Source organism: Odocoileus virginianus, unplaced genomic scaffold (genome assembly GCF_023699985.2).
Source record: "Odocoileus virginianus isolate 20LAN1187 ecotype Illinois unplaced genomic scaffold, Ovbor_1.2 Unplaced_Contig_97, whole genome shotgun sequence".
Classification (NCBI taxonomy): domain Eukaryota; kingdom Metazoa; phylum Chordata; class Mammalia; order Artiodactyla; family Cervidae; genus Odocoileus; species Odocoileus virginianus.
In genome coordinates, this window is record NW_027224414.1 from 7,281 (window position 1) to 12,701 (window position 5,421).

General features: G+C 43.6%; 1 long non-coding RNA gene across 1 annotated transcript; it reads left to right on the forward strand.

The window, feature by feature from the left end:
- The first annotated feature begins 304 nt into the window (after positions 1 to 304).
- On the forward strand, positions 305 to 4,081 carry LOC139034258 (uncharacterized). Its single transcript, XR_011486672.1, has 2 exons — positions 305 to 456; positions 3,288 to 4,081. It is a non-coding gene; the product is annotated as an uncharacterized lncRNA (long non-coding RNA).
- The last annotated feature ends 1,340 nt before the right edge of the window (positions 4,082 to 5,421 follow it).

Genomic DNA, 5,421 nt, shown 5'->3' on the forward strand with positions numbered 1-5,421 from the left:
GGAAAAGACCCTGATTCTTGGAAAGATTGAAGACAAAAGAGGAAGGGTGCATCAGAAGATGGGATGATTAGATAGTTTCACTGACTCAGTGGATGTGAATTTGAGCAAACTCTGGGAGATAGAGAGGACAGGGGAGCCTGGTGTTCTGCAGTCCATGGGGTTGCAAAGAGTCAGACACAATTTAGCTACTGAACAAAAAACAACAGAAATTTAGGAATAAGTGGTGTACAATAAAGAAACTCTACTTTACATTCAGCTAGGCTTCCTTCCCAGGGTACCCTTAAGACTGCCTGTTCCCTTGGTCCTTAGGTCACAGAGGAGGCACAATCCCACCAGGACCATCCTTACCTAAACACAGTGAAGCCACGACCACCTTCAGAAGGCTGGAGAGAAGCATGTTTCAGCTCTTCCACTAGATGGAAAATATCTTCTTCTTCAATGTCAAGGCTTTGCAAGGTGAGGTGAGCCTGACAGGGTGAGGGAAGAACTGCTGGGTATGTGCTGCTGCTGCCCCACAACCGGAAAGAGGGGTTAGTTGATGTAGCAAGTTGAGTAGCAAGTTGATGCAGTTAGTTTAGCAAGTTGATGTGGGTTACATCAACTTCTCTATAAACCAGGTGAGAGTCCTACTCACCCCAAACTTCCTTTTGTATTAACCAGCTCTTCAACTGGTAGCAATTACATCTTAAAATAAACACAAGTTAAATTTGATATTGCAAGGAAGAACCGCCACCCAGCTACACATACACTGCTGTGTTGGGTCATTGCTTCTGTGAAGGAAATGAGTGGGTAGCTCTTTAATTTAAAAATATTTAATTTAAAAATATTATCCGTAATGTATTATGGAAATAATATAAGATATCCTAACCATGCATCCTCACATCTGTGTTCTGTTCTTCCACCTAAGGTAGAAATAAATCACTTTATGGTAAGAAGACAAAGAACTTAAGCTCTTCTATTCTGCCTATTGTTACAATAGTGCTTCTCCTCACTATCAATATTTTCAGTTGCCCATCTTGGGGCCAAAGCAGGAAAATCTAATCACCCTTTGCTAAGGAGCTTAGGCTGAGGTTGCAGAGATTGACTCCTGTCACAGAAATCCCCTTTTATTCTCTACTAATTTTGACAGTCCAGCTCTGTTCATGAAAGCCAGATTAGATACCTTAGTTTTGTCATTAGGTTATCAAGCCTTTGAACTTATATTCATCCCATTAACTCAACTGGGACCATAAACAAGCCATACCAAACTGTTATACATCCTATACTGCCCAGCTCTAAAGGAAATACATAGCAGGTGATCTCATACACCTCCATAAGACAGCTAACCATAAGATCACCACTGATTCCACCCCCAACCCTACACCTGTGCTACCACAGCCCTAACCACTTCCTGTCTGTAATAAATCTTTGTTTGTATGAATATAACAGGAAAGCCATGCCTAGGGATATGACTCAACACCATGGCAAACAACAAAGACCCACTGCCTATCACAGCCTATTTCTTGATACATTAGCCAAAACTTATCTTCCCCTGATAGCTCAGTTGGTAAAGAATCCACCTGCAATGCAGGAGACCCCAGTTAGATTCCTGGATTGGGAAGATCCGCTATAGAAGGGATAGACTACCCACTCCAGTATTCTTGGGCTTCTTCTGTGGCTCAGTTGGTAAAGAATCCACCTGCAATGCGGGAGACCTGGGTTCGATCCCTGGGTTGGGAAGATCCCCTGGAGAATGGAAAGGTTACCCACTCCAGTATTCTGGCCTGGAGAAATCCATGGACAGTATAGTCCATGGGCTCACAAAGAGTCAGACATGACTGAGTGACTTTCACTTCACTGTTCACAACTTCCTGTCACAGTAATGACAGCCTCAGCAAAATTGTTTGAAGCATCTTTAGATCTTGCAGGGGAATCTCCATTAAGTTTGACGGAACCACATACAGTAGGAATTGTTCTCTAATTTAAAAACACCCAACATTTTTCTAACAACTGGTTGACTAAATGTGAAATATCATTAATTTCTCTTCGTATTATTTAAGTCTTTTAAACTTCTCAATTAAAGGATCTCATGATTGTATTCTGTTACTCAAAGTACTTCCACACCCGGAACAATTCTTTTGACAGTCTCACATCAAACTCTGAATTTATATATTTTTTTAATTTTTGAAATGAGTTAGGTATGGGCAGGCGGTGCTTCCCTGGTAGCTCAGCTGGTAAAGAATCTGCCTGTAATGCAGGAGACCCCAGTTCAATTCCTGGGTTGGGAAGATGCCCTGGAGAAGGGATAGGCTACCCACTCCAGTATTCATGGGCTTCCCTGGTGGTTCAGTCAATAAAGAATCTGCCTGCAATGCGGGAAATCTGAATTTGATCCCCAAGTTGGAAAGATCCCCTTTAGGAGGGCATGACAACCCACTCCAATATATTGCCTGGAGAATCCCCATGGACAGACGAGCCTGGGCGGGCTACGGTCCATGGGGTCGAGAAGAGTTGGACACAGCTGAGTGACTAAGCACAGCACAGGAATCGGGCAGTTTGTCTTCACAAAAGGGGAGCACGGGGCATTCTGGGGAGCAGTGAGGCTGTTCTGTGTCAGGATCTTGTGATGGCTACATGATCTCCACAATGGATTAAAATTCAAAATAAACAGAAATATAAATCAAAAATAGTCCATTTTTCTATGTAATTACTTAGGAATTAAGATTTAAAATACTGAATTCAAAATAGCAAAATAGGAATCTTCTACCATCTTTTCACCCCGCCAAAAACACCAATTTTCACAGTCATACTCCAAGGGAGCTTTGAGAAGTCCAGAAATCCAGCAGAGAAGTTCCAGCACACCGTCTGACGTCAGACACACTGCAGAGGGTTAGGGGAACAATTTCCCATTACCTTCATCACCCCTCCCTCACAGCACACAGCTGGGCTCCAGGAGAAACATTCTTGACCTGCGATTTCTCCACAGAGGAAAGTGAGAGCCTGTGAGTGAGCATCTGCCCTCCAGCTTTGGGAGAACCTACAGAGAAGACTCACCCCTTTCTCTCCTCACCCAGAACACTTAGGGGTGCTACTCAGCTGGGGAGTGGGGAGCCCCTGGGAACGGCAGCCAGGTCTCCAGGAGGGCAGTAAAGTGGAGAAGTTTCCTACTACCAGGGCACTGGCTCCCTCAGGACTGCCCCCCAGTCTCCGGGGATGCCTTGCCTGCCAATCATCAAAAGTGGCCCAGGGGTACCATCCATCACACGACGTCTGACTCAAACACCACCCCACCCTGTCTCTGCTCCCAGGACTCAAAGAGCAGCCAGAGTGAGGCTCTGCAGATGCCTCGTGAGCATGGGCAGTGGCGGCCCCACCCTGCTGGCCTGGAGGAAACAAGACAGATGTGAGCAGCCAGCCTCCCCCTAAGGAAAGGAAGAAACATGGAGGCTATCAACACCCAGACTGGCCTCCTAGCATCAAGAGAAGGCCATGAAGTTTGCAGTAAATTGTCCAGAGACAGGAGAAGGCAAATACACCATTTGATTTGCAATCATTTGAACATGACATTTTCAAATCACTTTCTATCTTACTTTTCCTCAAACACACAAAAAATATATACTGTTACTGGACACTAAAGGAAAACACATGTCACATTTTCTCAATAAGAAGGTGGTCAATGCACATAAAAGGGATGTCAGACAATGTAAAATTGTAATTTATTAATATTTCTCATAGAGCTATTTCAAAGCTGATGTTTGGGAACAAGACAATGAAATGAGGAATGTTCAGTTCAATATTTAATATTAAGTGGAAAAAGATACTAATTAAGATAGGAATTTATAAAAAGAGTAAACAATATTAGTGACATTGTGTGATCATAGAATTGTCAATATCATATTAATTATAGAAAGCATTTTCTTATATTTGGCATGTAATTTGTATAATCAGAAAAATATGCTGTTTTCAAAGCACAATATTTTAAAAACTCATTCATAATAAGATTGTGATATGGATAACAGGGGGAGTATTTATAGAACAGGAGTCTGAATGGCAAAATGTAAAGTCGGTCTTACAATTTCAAAATAAATCAGTAAATTACTAACTCTCTTCAAGAATTCAGTAAGCAACAGGTATCCAACAACATGTTCTAACCCTTTCTAGCTTCTTGAGCCTAATATTCTTATCCAATGCTTTTTATGGCTTCCCTGATAGCTCAGTTGGTAAAGAATCACCTGCAATGCAGGAGACCCTGGTTTGATTCCTGGATCTGGAAGATCCCCTGGAGAAGGGATAGGCTACCCACTCCAGTATTCTTGGGCTTCCCCTGTGGCTCAGCTGGTAAAGAATCTGCCTGCAATGCAGGAGACCTGGGTTCGATCCCTGGGTTGGGAAGATCCCCTGGAGAAGGGAAAGGCTACCCACTCCAGTATTCTGGCCTGGAGAATCCCATGGACTGTATAGTCCATGGGGTCGCAAAGAGTTGGACACAACTGAGTGACTTTCACTTTCTTTCACATGTTTTTATGACTAGCACATCAGTTTCCACCTGCAGACAAACAATATAACATTTGTCATATTTGAAGCTTGCACCAAAGGAAGGGGGCTGCCCCAGTCACAGGTTTGAGTACAGACAGAAGATGCCTGGGAAGCACTGTGTCCTTGCTGCACAGAAGTAGACAGCTGAGTCTCCAGCTTCAGTGGTTGCGATGTGCAGGGAGAGATGTTTGGCCGTCGTATTCAACAAAACAGTCAGTCTCTGGTCTTCCTCTTTGCCCTTATTTGAACGAATAGCTATAAGGAGCTGGGGACCTTTCCCAGGTTCTTGCTTATACCAAGGGAAATACTCTGAGTTACCATCTGTGTAAGTGCAGGTGATAACAGAGCTGTTTCCCTCCTGGACACTCAGGGTAGAAGGACTCTGCTCCACCTCGTTTCCCAGGCTGACACCTATGGAGAAAGCAGAAGTCAGAGAAAGGAGAAGGGTTGTCAGATTATTTAGCTCTAGAGTTTACTTTTCCTTTTCTACAATAACTAGAAGAAACCTGAATAAAGCCAGTCTTGGTGTCTAAAGAATATCTACTAATACACTCTATTTCCCTTAAACCCTCAACTCACAGTCCAGCTGCAGCCACAAGAATGTGATTAAAGCTCCAATGGGTGTCTTCATTGTTTTTCCCATTTAGGATCAATTGTGGACCTGCAGTCTCCAGCCAGGAGAGCTGCTTCTGTTACCAAGTGTCCCTTCTTTTCTCTAGTGGTTTCTTTCATTGTCTACCCAGCCAATAAGAAAAAGGCTCTGCTTCTGCCCTAAGCCTATATCCATTCAGAATCCACTCAAAGGAACCCTCCACATGTTCTGATCAGCAGAGGTGCACCACCATCTGGTGGCCACATCTCTAACTACTGAACTCTCTGGTTAAATGTCCTTCTCATACCTGTGCC